Source organism: Benincasa hispida, chromosome 10 (assembly GCF_027475165.1).
Source record: "Benincasa hispida cultivar pf3 chromosome 10, pf3_genome.v1.1, whole genome shotgun sequence".
Classification (NCBI taxonomy): Eukaryota; Viridiplantae; Streptophyta; class Magnoliopsida; order Cucurbitales; family Cucurbitaceae; genus Benincasa; species Benincasa hispida.
In genome coordinates this window covers 38,665,322-38,679,538 of record NC_143487.1, presented here as the reverse complement: position 1 = coordinate 38,679,538, position 14,217 = coordinate 38,665,322, and the positions used below count along the sequence as shown (strand labels likewise).

General features: G+C 33.7%; 1 pseudogene; it reads right to left on the bottom strand.

The window, feature by feature from the left end:
* Positions 1-5,874: 5,874 nt before the first annotated feature.
* On the bottom strand, positions 5,875-6,744 carry LOC150033331 (uncharacterized; annotated as a pseudogene).
* Between the last annotated feature and the right edge of the window lie 7,473 nt (positions 6,745-14,217).

The window sequence follows — 14,217 nt, the reverse complement described above, 5'->3', positions numbered from 1 at the left end:
AATTAACCTAGTTAATCAAGATTTCCCAAGAATCTCTCTCTATCGAATCTTTACTATAAAAAAAAAACAGAGAGAGAGAGAAAGTTTGCGTTACAATTATTGTTTGCTTTTATTTTGATTTTATACCGAATCTTTACCAACAACCTTTTATTTTGATTTTATAACCAACAACACCCCCTCCTCCTCCCGCCATTTGTTACATACAATTTGAATTCAATAATCCAAACCTTGCCAATTAATAGAGGTTCCTTGTAGATCGACGACTTACTTCCACTATAACTACATGTTAGTTTTAGTTGTTATTTGAGCATTATAAATTTCATTTCACTACAGGAATTATGGATTCTCTCGACGTCATATTTCTTTGGGAAAGTGTGGAAAATTCGTCGGGAGAGGATCTCCCGACGCATAAACGATCGTTGGGAGTTTAGTCGGGAGAAGATCTCCGGACAAACTTTTGAACGGCGTCGGGAGTTAGGGGAGAACTCCCAATACCACATAGGCGTCCGGAGTTCCACCATAACTCCCGACGCCGTTTTAGAGTGTGTCGGGGATCCTATATGTGTGAAGAGTATTAAAATTTAATATATCGTTTGTAATTTTTTAAAATTTGATCTGAAATCCTGTGAAACATATTATACCAAATAAAGATTCACATAAACGAAAATGAAGTCAATTTTATAACAAGTAAAAAATTACAATATCCAAACGAAGTCGATAAACATTCATATCAGAAATACATAAAAGAAGTAAACTGAGAACAACATCTAGAACACTTCTCGAACATAGCATCTTCAAAAATTGTCCCAGCTCTTCTCTGAACAGCATTCTACAATAAAACAAAGACATTGAAATGTTATATTAATAAACAATTCAATTTCCTCTATTTTTCAATTTTTGAAAGTCCTATATGATCTTTTAGATTGGAATCTAGTAAAAATTAAATTTGCATAAGAAGTATTTAAGAAGGACTAGCTTATCTCAAAATAATATTAGTGCATGCATAGGATAATGGGGTAAAATAATAGTAAAGAAATATTCTTGGAAGGGGGAAAGAAACAGAGTCTATCAGTGATAGACTTCATCGTTGGTAGGAATCTTTTGATGATAGAGTTTATCACTGATAAGAGTTTATTAGTGATGGAGTCTATTAATAGATTTTGTTATTTTGTAATTCTTTAAATATATTGTTGTTCACTTGATTAATACCCCTAAAAGTACCACTTATTGCAATTACCCTTTCTTCTTTTATTCTAATGGGTCCAAGTGGAGAGCTTTCAATTCAAATCTATATCCATTTATTCAAGTTTGGGCCTTAGGAATATTGAAACAACAATTGTTGTGGGCCTTTCATTTCTTTTGATGATAGGATGGGCCTTGATTCTAGCCCAATCCATAGTTGGGGCTTATTGGGCTAACTACCCCTTTGCTATGTAATTTGCTTAAGTCTCCCTTTTAATTCCTTTGTTATCACAAGTTAAGGCTCCCTCTAATAATAATAAAAATAAGATCAAAAGAAAAGGAAAAGCACAATTACACATCTTAATTAAATATAACAGTTGAGAATTTCTTATGAGTTTAGGATGAATATAACAGTTGAGAATTTCTTATTCGTTGCTTATATTACAAAATTCAATGATATGAATCATATTCATATGCAATCATGAACGAACAAAAGCACAATTACACATCTTAATTAAATTAAAACATGGCATAAAATAGTGATCCCTTTTAAGATTTTAAAAAAAGTGAATTAAATTAACATATGTTTTGCAAGGCATGGTGGGAGAGAGCGAGAGGCAGGGAGATAGCGAGATTCTAGTCCTTACATGGTGATGGATGATTTGACTATGAAACCAATGTCCACCATTTCTTGTATTACTCTCCTGAACAAGTTTAATATCAAAGAAGTTGGTGCTTTGGTGGATAAAGTCATTACTTTGGATGTCAATCAGGGTGTGAAGCTGTTGAGGGCATCTTTGCAAGCGAGATACAGGGAGGGAGCGAGATTCAGGGAGAGAGCGAGATTCATGGAGAGAGCGAGATTCATGGACTGTGATTAGGCTTTTGAAAAATCAAGGCATGGTGGGTTGCTTATCTAATTTGTATGAGTGTTGAAGCTTTAAATTACACATATTTACAACCAAATCAGAGCAAAGACACCCTTTTGAAGCCTAAAGCTTCACTGTCTGGCTCTACCTTGCTTTTGCCTAATATTGAATCTTCAGCTGATCAAATGAAGTTATACACATGCTCTTATAGATGTGACTATAAAGTTTCTAGTAATCCTAAATATCTTTATCCGAGTTGTTCGTATGTTATAAACTAAGTCTGTGAATTTGTGAATCCACCTAATAGTGCAACTACACAGACAAAAAGAAATGTGGGAGGAGGGTTTGTGAAGGATGTGGTTACTTACATGGTGATGGATTATTTGACTGTGAAACCAATGTCCACCATTTCTAGTATTACTCCCCTAAACAAGTTTAATATCAAAGAAGTTGGTGCTTTGGTGGAGAAATTCATTATTTTGGATGTCAATCAGAGCGTGAAGCTACTAAGGGCATCTTTGCAAGTGAGATTCAGGGAGAGAACGAGATTCAGGAATTGTGATTGGGCTTTTAAAACATCAAGGCATGGTGGGATGCTTATCTAATTTGTATGAGAGTGTTGAAGCTTTAAATGACATAACTAAAGACATAACTAAACTTTGCTACCATAACTGCATAAAGCTACTTAAGACATAACTAAACTTTACTACCATAACTGTAGGATAGCAACATATTACACAACTAATTAATGTACTGGAAATGCGGATCTCACGGCGACACCGATCGCATTACTAAAACGAACCGAATGTTGAGATATCGGTTTCGTCTCCCCCTCATTTATCACGATTGTGATTCTCCCATGTTTTTGTACGTATTTTTCCAACTCGATGTTCCGCGATTGCTCTCGCTTCTTCTGATTGGATGCTGAGCCACTATCTGAAGAATAAAAAATTTAAAATAGTTTATGATGTATTTCAGTTAATAGAATACATTTCAAAATATACTAACTTGAAGTATCACCCACAGAAGATACCGTGTTTCTTAGATATAACTCCTGGAATTCTTCATCAACCTCCCGTTACCTATTAGGGGTTGACATCGTATCTATACAAACACAAAAAAGAGAAAACAATATGAAATTAACAATAAATACATGTAAGCTAGAGAAAAAAATAATTTAGTAGATACATCATTACTCATCATCGTAATCTAATTCAAATTATTCATCAGTACTTGAACTATTATTGGGAGATAATTGTTCTTCATCATCATCGTTTATGAAGTCATGATCACCATGTATAGTAATTAGTCTTTCCACAACTGTAGGATCAACGTCAACTCTGCATAAATTAACCTCCTCAATGGTTTCATCTACTCGGACGCCACCAATAATTTCTAGTAAATCTAGTTGTGCATTTTCAACATCATCCACTTCCAGTACATCCCATATTCGTTTATTTTGGACTACTTGAACAACTTTCCAATTGCTACCATGTTTGATGTCATCAATGTAAAAGACTTGTTGTGCTTGGATAGCAAAGGTGAAAGGCTCGTCGACATATCAAAAGTGTGATGTATTGATCGATTTGTATCCTAAATCCACATGTGTCCTATTACTTTTGTTGTTATCTGTGTCAAACCATCTACACTTCAACAAGAAAACGCGTCTTCTGTTCGCGTATTGCAAATATAATACTTCATCTACAACACCTAGAAATTGTATCCATACTTGTGTTCTCACTGATCTCCCCAGCCACTAGGACTCCACTATTTTGTGTAGCTCGACGATTATCACACTCTACAGTGTGAAACCGTACCCCATTAACAATGCATCCATTGTAAGAGCGCACCTCAGACGAAGGTCTCATTGCAAGTGAAAAGAAATCATCGGAGATATCTTCTCTCTCGCGTCGTTGTAGAACCTGATAATTACTTAACATTAAAAATGAATACGAAAAATGAATCATCCCTCAACCGTTGCCTACAAAATGACTATGTATACCTGAGATTTGAACCAATCGGGAAATTTGCATTGATGTTTTATATATAAGTTAGAGGAGCTTTGAGCTTCACGATGAATTAATCTCAAATGTTTCCTACAATATTTATCATTTAAATGTTATATCAAAGGAGATACCCTAGAATTTAGAAAAGGAAAAAGTTTGAAACACACTTGTGATAGTCTGTTATTTCTTTACAATTGTTGAGAATGTACCAACGTGCAATACGCTTTTCCTCCGTTGATAGTGTCCATAAAGTTGACGCCCCTAATGGTCTACCCTCTGCCTAAATAATCAAATTCACCAAATATCTCGTGATCGGGAATGTTATCATCATTTCATTCATCTCTATTGAATCTCATTTCAATCCCACTTAGATATCGCGAGCAGAAGTTCCATGATTCATTCATTGTATATGCTTTCACTATAGACCCCTCGGGATGTACTTTGTTCCGTACAAATTGTTTTAATGTTCGTAAACTTATTTCAATAGGATACATCCAATTGTAACTAACTGGACCCACCACTTTGGTTTCATATGGTAGATGAACTGCAAAGTGTACCATTACGCCGAAAAAGCCAGGTGGGAATATTCTCTCCAATTTACAAAGTATGACTATGATGTCTGCTTGTAGTCTGTTCAAATCACTTACACATATTGTCTTTGCACATAAGTCACGAAAGAATGTACACAACTCAACAATAGCAGAGGATACATTCTTCGGTAGGTATGCTCGAATACCAATAGGGAGTAGTCTGTGAAGCAACACATGACAAATGTGTGTTTTCAGCCCCGATATTTTTCCATCTTTGTCATTGACACATCGTGATATGTTAGATACGAATCCATCAGGGAATTTCACTTATTTCAAATACTTACAAGACGAAATCTGTTCACCATTTGTTAATGTGTATGCTGTGTGTGGTTTTACAAATCTGTTCTCGACCTGTATCAAGTGTAGGTCCTTTCTTATCTTCAAATCTTGTAAGTCCAATCGAGCATTCGTTGTATCCTTTGTCTTTCCTTCAATATTTAACAATGTGCCCACCAAATTGTCGCACATGTTTTTTTTCAATATGCATTACATCTAATTTATGTCGTAACAATAGTCTGGACTAATATGGGAGTTGGAAAAAAAAATACTTTTTTTAATCCAGTTTAGAATTCGCTTTCTTTTTTTATCTTGCTTCGATGGATGTTTACTAAGCATAGAAAAGTTTAGTGTATTTATTTGTTGTAATATTTCTTCTCCATTCATTACGACTGGTGGAGGTCTACGTTCAACTTTTCCATCATGTTGTCTACTTCGACGCCAACTATGATTCTCCAGAAGATAACGTCGATGTCCCATAAATGACATTTTTCCTCTTATCTCAAAGAACGAGTTATCTTCTTTGCATATTGGACATGCTTGATAACCTTTTGTACTCCACCCAGATAAGTCATCGTACGCAGGGAAGTCATTAATCGTCCATAATAAGGTAGCATATAGTTGAAAAAACTCTTTTAACTCTTCAATCAACAGTTGCAAGTAAACATCAATTTCCTTTCCAGGAGATTTTGAACCAGGGACATGAAGAAGTTTGTTTCCTTCATGTATTTCCAATGGGGCAAATTATAAGGAATTATCACCACAGGCCACATACTATAAGAAGTGCTCATATTTCTAAATGGATTGAAGCCATCTAAAGCTAATCCCAAACGAACATTTCGAGGATCTAAAGCGAAATGAGGGAATTCACGATCAAAATATTTCCACCCTCTGCATCAGCTGGATGTCGCAATACATCTTCTGTTTCAACTCACTTATCTTTATGCCATTTCATGTCAGAAGCACCTTCTTTTGATGCAAACAATCGTTTTAATCTCGATATCAATGGAAAATGACACAATACCTTATGTGGTATTTTTTTACCCTTGCCATCATTAACTTTGTATCGAGACTCACCACAAACAGAGCATTGTTGCAAATCTGCAAACTCTTTCCAATACAATATACAATCATATTTGCATGCATGAATAGACTCATAACCTAGGCCTAAATCACGCAAATTTTGCTTGGCTTTATAAAAGGAAGTGGGTATAGAGGTGTCAGCTGGAAATGCTGCTTTTAACAATTCCAGCAACATGTCAAATGATTTGTTACTCTAGCCATTCAGAACTTTGATATGCATCAACTTCACTAAAAAGTTTAAGGACGAAAATTGCGAACACCCAGGTATAATTCATTATGTGCTTCAGTCATTAAATCCTCGAATAAGTTTGTGGTATCTCTTTCTTGACCATTAAAGGACATTTCATTATTCTCAATCCTTCCTTCATTTGCATTTTCGTTTTCAATTGGAACTTGTAAATCGTTTATAAGATTCAACATCTCATTTTCTTCGACAGCATTACTCTCTATACTATCTACTTCAGCATCCTGTATTGAATGACTTGTATGACTTCTACATAAGTTTACTGGCTCTCCATGACATACCCATTCACAATATGAGGGAGATATTCCATATGTTAATAGATGTCGTTCCACAATATCTATCTTTTTCCAAATTGAATTCATACAATTCTTGCATGGACATCTTATTCGTCCGGAATCATTTACATGAAACCTTGCCATATCTAAGAACTGTGATACTCCTTCTCTATACTCCATTGATAACTTATTCCTTAGTTTAATCCATTCTTTATTCATCCTTAAAATAAATATTTTCTGACCAACTTGTAATCCAAAACAATAACCTGGATTAGAGGACAAAGTACAAAGTATTATTAAGCATTGAGTTCCATAATTTTCATTTATTAAGGCAAAATAAACACATAGGTCCCTAGACCGCTTAAATTATCTTAACAACTTTCAAATATTTTATTTAGTACGTCTCCAAGCTTTCAATTTTGTGTCTAATATAGGCCTTTCATCTATTCAACATCTTCTAAAATTTACAAGCTTATTGGACACAAAATTTAAAGTTCAATTTTCTATTAGATACAAAATTTAGCTTTATGTCTAGATTCTTTAAACTTTTTTAAAATATTAAATGCATTAAATACAATATTTTTTTCTAAATTAAGTAATCCATGACCTTAAGAATTAAAAGGAAAAAAAACTCAATCCACAATAATATCAACAATCCATAATTCATAATTCACATTAGATTACCAACATACTAGAAATTAAACATTAGCAACATTAATTATCAACATTAGTAACATGCTAAAAATTAAACATTACCAACATTACCAACATGCTATAAATTAAAAATAATGGCTTAAATTAAGATACAAAATAAGAGAAAATAAATGAAATAGATGTATATGAACCTTGATGAAAGCTTGAAAATAAACAACAAATTTGCAAGCAATGAAGGGGGAAGGCGGTGGCGGACGGCGGCGCGAGGGGGAAGGGCAGGCATGAAGAGGGGCGGCGACAGAGGAGAGTGGCGGGGGCATGAAGGGAAGAAGTAAAATGGGGCGGTGGGTGTGAAGGGGGGCAGCGAGCTAAAAAAGCGAGAGGGGTTAGGGTTTTTTGATAGAGAAAATTTTTTGAATAGGCACGAGAAAAAGAAGGGGTTTGGTTTAACCAAACCTCTCTCTTGATGCTACCAACGGGCGTCGGGAGATCCGTCGGGAGTTTCCGATGCCGCTTTAATGCGTTGGGAGTTCTCGGGGAACTCTCGACGTCGGTTTGGATGCATCGGGAGTTCCCAAAGAACTCCCGACGCCGTAAGGGAACTCTCGACGAACCTTTACGGCGTCGGGAGTTCCCCATGGTCTTTTACTTCATCGGGAGAGACTGTCTCTCCCGACGACCTAACTCCTGATGCCTTAAAACAGCATCGGGAGTTCCCGTTTTTCTTGTAGTGTTTGTCTTGGGTGAAATTGAATTAACGACACCGATTTTATCCCAAATAAATTGGCACCATTGTCGGGGAACTAAGCAATTGGCTAATTTGAATTTTGAATTCCTTTTAAAAAAAATAAAAGAAACAATAAACCCAAAAATAGTGACCCACTCCTTTTGGAGTGTACATTGTGATTTGATTGTAGACATTGACCGTGAGGAAAGGCGACTTTGAAAGGAAATAAAAAAAGGAAGAGAAGAAGAATTTGAAGAACAAGCTTTTGAGCATCAAGAAGAAGAACTTACTCAACCAAACAACATGGGAGAAGTAAGGGAACAAACCTTGTGAGAACTAGCAGAGCTGAACTATAATCAACAGCCATTGTGCATCGAATATCCAGAGACAAGCATCCCATTTGAACTCAAACTAGGGCTTGTGCATCTCTTACCAACATTTAGAGGATAACCCGACGAAGACCCACATAAACACATGAAGGAGTTCCATTTAGTATGTGATGGAATGCGCCTACACGAGGTAACACAAGAGCAATTCAATCTTAGGGCCTTTCCCTTCTCCTTGAAGGATGTGGCCAAAGATTGGCTATATTACCTACCGGCGGATTCCATTACTACTTAGAGTAGTTTAAAAAAGAAATTTTTAGAAAAAAAAATTTCGGCATCTAAAGCTCATAATATAAGAAAAGAAATATATGGAATTAAGCAAAATGTAGGTGAATCTCTTTACGAATACTAGGAAAGATACAAACAATTATGTGCTTCATTTCCACATCACCAAATATTTGAACAATATCTAATCCAATATTTCTATTCAGGTTTGCTTCCATCTGAGAGGAGCAACATTGATGCGGGTGCCAGAGGGCTCTTACAGACAAGATGCCCACTGAAGCAAGTCAACTCATATCTACCATGGTGGAGAACTCTCAGAGTTTCAGGACAAGGACTCTCGATCACGATGTTGCTCAATCCAGTGAAGTAAGTGAACTAAGATCACAAGTATCTAACCTCGCCTCTTTTTTTTCTTACTCAGGTAGCTCGGGGAGGGCTTCCTCAAGTCAAAACATGTGGAGTATGTGGAGTAATCGGACATACTTTCGAGGCTTGACCACAAGCCCAAGTAAATACCATTGGAGGATTTTAGAGGAAGTACGACTTCCACGGGCAAACTTGTAACCAAGGATGGAGAGATCATCCCAATTTCAGATGGGGATCTCAAGCGCAATATGAGAACTGAAACCAATCATCATCTTCAACCTCCTCAGGTATGTCTCTAAAGAATGTTGTGAAATCCCTTGCTGATCACTTCTTAGAATTTCAACAGGAACTCCATCAATTGCAAAAAGACAACATCAACTCCAATAAGAAACCAAACTTCTTCAACAAGACACCAAATCCTTTCAACAAGAAACTAGACAAGGCTTCTCAAATTTAGACACTCAAATCATTCAAATTACAACTGTAGTAAGCAAACTTGAGAGTAAATCATCTGGTAAGATTCCCACCCAACCGAATCACACGAACATAAGTGCCATAACTCTTAGAAGTGGGAAGGAAATTCCTTCTTCCTCTCAATAAGCTAGCTCAGTTCAATCGCCTCCAAAGAAGCAAGGAAAGGTAATAAATGAACAAGAAAGTAAGGTAAGTGAACCAAAAGAAACCCTTATTTCTCTCGAGGTATGTGATTACTCTCTTCCTAAAGTAGAATCGTATGTACCTAAAGCACCATTCCCTAGTAGATTAGCAAGGCCTAAGGTAAAAGATGTTGATTTAAAGCTTATTGAGATGTTAAAAAGGTACAAATCAATATCCCTTTGCTGAATGCTATTCAACAAATTACCAGGTATGCTAAATTTTTAAATTTGTCTACTAAGAAAAGAAAAGGGAAGGAAGAGGAGAGAGTAATAGTTAGTAAAAATGTGTCTGCTCTATTAAAGAAAGACATGCCTAAAAAATGTAGACATCTGGGAATGTTTACCTTGCCATGCAAAATAGGAGATAGAATTATTACTCATGTTATGCTAGATCTAGGTGCTTCAATAAATGTTATGTCTTACCATGTTTATGAAGACCTTAAATTGAATGGCTTACAAAAAACTAGTGTTTGCATACAATTAGCTGATAGGTCATACATACAACCTTTAGGCATAGTTGAGGATGTCTTGTTGAGAGTAGGAGAATTTATTTTTTCCCGTTGATTTTTACATCTTGAAAATGGATGAACCTTATACTACTTCTTCTTCTAATATTTTACTTGGAAAATATTTCATGAAAACTGCAAAAACTAGAATTGATGTAGATAAGGGGTCTTTATCAGTAGAATTTGATGAAGTAAAGTCTTTCAACATATATGATGCCATGAAATTTTTCGAGGATTATTTGTCTCTTTGCTTCATAGATACATGTGATATGTTTGATGAATTATTGTTAACTATTGATGAAAATTTTGAATGTTTGGTTACCCCCTCTATTGATCTTGATGATGATGTCTCTTTTATTGATTCTTTGCTTACTTCTAATGATTTTGACTTGAATGTTAATTCTTCTAATAAGGATATTGATGAATCGATGACGACTGGGATGAGTAGTTGTTAACAAATTATGGTTGGGCGGCTGGGATCTCACATGGCGACTGGTGGCTAGGGTTTTGCAAAAAGAAAAGTGATTGGGGAGGAGAGGTCTATCGCGGTGAAGATGAAGGGAAAAGAAAAAAATTTTAAAATTTCTTTTTCTTTCTTTCTTTCTTTCTTTTTTTTTTTTTAAAACTAATAACTCAATTCCAAACTTTTATATATAAACCTAAACCCTTTCCTTTTCCAAATCCAAAATCTTTTTAGATTTAAAAAAAAAAATCCCAAATCATTTTGGAAAAAAAAATCCAAATCAATTATCTCAATTCAATCTATTTAATTATCTTCTCCAAATCTAAATATTTAAAACTCCCAATTTTAATACAGTTTTTTCAAATTAAATCAAAATTGAAATAATTTTACATAAATCCCAAATTTTCCTTAAACAAATTTAAATTTCAAAATCCTTCATTAAAGCAAAAATTTTAAATTGAATTATCTTTTCACAATAATTCAAGTCAACCTCCAAAATTTCAAAATAATTCTTAAATATTACAAAATAACTGAATTTAAATTACACAAAAACTTGGGTTGTCACACAATGTCATTTGCACACCTTAGGCCAGTAGCTTATCATAAGTACTCACCATGACAATTAGTCCATAGCCATGAGCCAAATATTTCTCGTATGAGAATTTTTGGATGTGCAGTATATGTTCCAATTGCTCCATCAGTACAATGCACTAAGATGGGTCCTCAAAAGAGGTTAGGAATATATATTCGATAGGATTCCTCATCAATTATTAAATATCTTGAATCCCTGACGGGTGATGTATTTACTACTAGATTTGCTGATTATCATTTTAATGAGACAAACTTTTCAACATTAAGGGGAGACATTAAGAAGTTGGAAAAAGAAATTATATGGAATGCATCAATATTATCTCATTTAGATCCTGTACAGATCAATGTGAACTTGAAGTTCAGAAAGAAATTCATTTGGAAAATATAGTAAATCAATTCCCGATGCATTTATAAATTCAAAGAGAGTAACTAAATCACATCCAGTTGCAAATGTCCCATCGAAAATTGATATCCCAAAATAGCAAATTGTCATTAATGATCTGGAACACACTAGAAGCGTGGTAGACTAGTGGGTTCCTAAGATAAAAATCCTAAAAAACAATAAATAAATAAATAATAGTAAAAAAAAAGTCTTGATTGAGGATGTAAATACCTATGAAGAAATCCTTGACATGACTAGTGAGGAAGGTAAAATACCTAAAGATAATAATGAAATTTTAATAAACTATGTCATGATAGGAAAAAGATTGAATCAAACTAATGTAGTTATTGACAACATTTTTGCATATAATGTTGCTCTTGATATTTTATCTAAAAATGAGGATCATGAACCAAAATTTATTGAAGAATGTCGACATAGAAAGATCGACTTCAGCGAAAAGAAGCAATCAAGGCAGAATTAAATTCACTTTCAAAATGTTAGGCTTTTGGACTAATAGTTAAAACACCAAGAGGTGTCAAACCTGTGGGATACAAATAGATATTTGTGAGAAAAAGAAATGAAAATAATAAGGTCACAAGATATAAGGTAAGACTAGTTGTACAAAAAGAAATGAAAATAATAAGGTCACAAGATATAAGGTAAGACTAGTTGTACAATGTTTTTTTTTTTAAAAAAAATCTGGTATTGATTATAAAGAGACATATTCTCCTGTGGTGGATGCAATTACACTAAGATATTTAATTGGTCTGACTATGTATGAAAGTCTGAATAATCTTATGGATGTAGTCACAATATATTTTGTGGATCTCTTGATAATGATATTTATATGAGAATCCCATAAGGATTTAAAGTACATAAAACATATAAATCAAATTTTCGAAAATTGTATTCAATAAAGTTACAAAGATCATTATATGGATTGAAACATACAAGACGGATGTGGTACAAATGCCTGAGTGGATATTTGTTGAAAGAGGATATCAAAATAATCTAATATGTCCATGTGTTTTTATAAAGAAAATACCGTCATGATTTGCTATTATAATTGTATATATTGATGATTTAAATATAATCGAAACTTCTGAAGAGTTGTCAAAGGCAATAGAATATCTAAAGAAAGAATTTGAGATGAAAGATCTTGGAAAAACAAAATTTTTCTTTGGTTTGCAAATTGAACATTTAGCAAATGGATATTTGTTCATCAATCATCTTATACAAAAAAAAGTTTTGAAAAGGTTCTATACGGACAAAGCACATCCATTAAATATTCCAATGAAAGTCCGTTCATTGGATATAAAGAAAGATATATTTTAACCTTGAGTTGATAATGAAGAGCTTCTTGGTTGTGAAGTACCATATCTTAGTACAATTGGTGCACTTACGTATCTTGCTAATAATACAAGACCAGATATTGTATTTTCAAAAAATTTATTAGCTAGATATAGTTCATCTCCAACAAAAAAACATTGAAACTAAATTAAGCATATACTCTATTATCTTTGAAGAACAATCGATATGAGTCTGTTTTATTCAAATAAATCAAATTTTGATCTAGTTAGTTATACAGATTCTAGATAATTTTTTATCCACACAAAGCTAAATCTCAAACAGGTTATCTATTCATATGTGGAGGGACTGCTATATCATGGTGATTAGTGAAACAAACCATAACAACCACTTCCTCAAAACATATTGAAATTCTTGCAATTCATGAGGCTAGTCGAGAATATGTATGGTTAAAATCAATGACTCAGCCCATTTGTGAAACATGTGGCTTGACTTCTAATAAAAATCTTCTAACAATATTATACAAAAACAACACAGCTTGTATAGCCGAAATCAAATGAGGATATATTAAAGGAGATAGAACAAAGCATATTTCATTAAAGCTTTTTTACATTCATGATCTTGAAGAAAATGATGACATCACTGTATAAAAAATTTGTTTGAAGGATAACCTGGCAGACTTATTAACAAAAACATTACCAATCGCAATTTTTGAAAAATTGGTGCACAACATTGGAATGCAGCAACTCAGAAAACTTAAGTGATGTTTTCGTGAGGGGAGTAAATATATCATATTCTCTTAGAAATATATATTATATGAAATATGTACTCTTTTTCGTTCACTAGGTTTTTTCCATTGGATTTTTCCTAGTAAGGTTTTAACAATACATATTTCATATATATATATATATATAGGCATCTAATGGGGAGTATTATAAATATTATAATATAGATGTCCAAACCTAAAAGCCATGTGTCAATCTTCATGTTAGTCATGTGACTTGTAGTTGGTGTCCATGTAACACCACATCTTACTTCTTCTTTGCCTATAAATAGTGACATTTAATGGATCTTGAAAATACACTTAAAAATACACTTTGAATTTCCATATTATTCTATTTTTGTACTTTTAGTTATTTTATTTTATTATTTTATTGTTATATTATATTTTATCTATTTGGATTGTGCATCTCAAATTTACAACAAATTTGACAATATTCCTAATTTAATCATTATTTTATTCGATTCGAAAGGTCATTTTCTTTTCTTATTTCCGCTGCTGGCCTGTCTTGGCCATTACTCAGTACTTTGCAGGCTTTTTTTTTAAAATTTTATTGTTTTTATAAATTTGTATATTGTAATAAAAGTATTAAGAGTTTTTTAAAAAATCCATTTATTTAAATTAGCTTATTCCACAAGTAAAGGGAC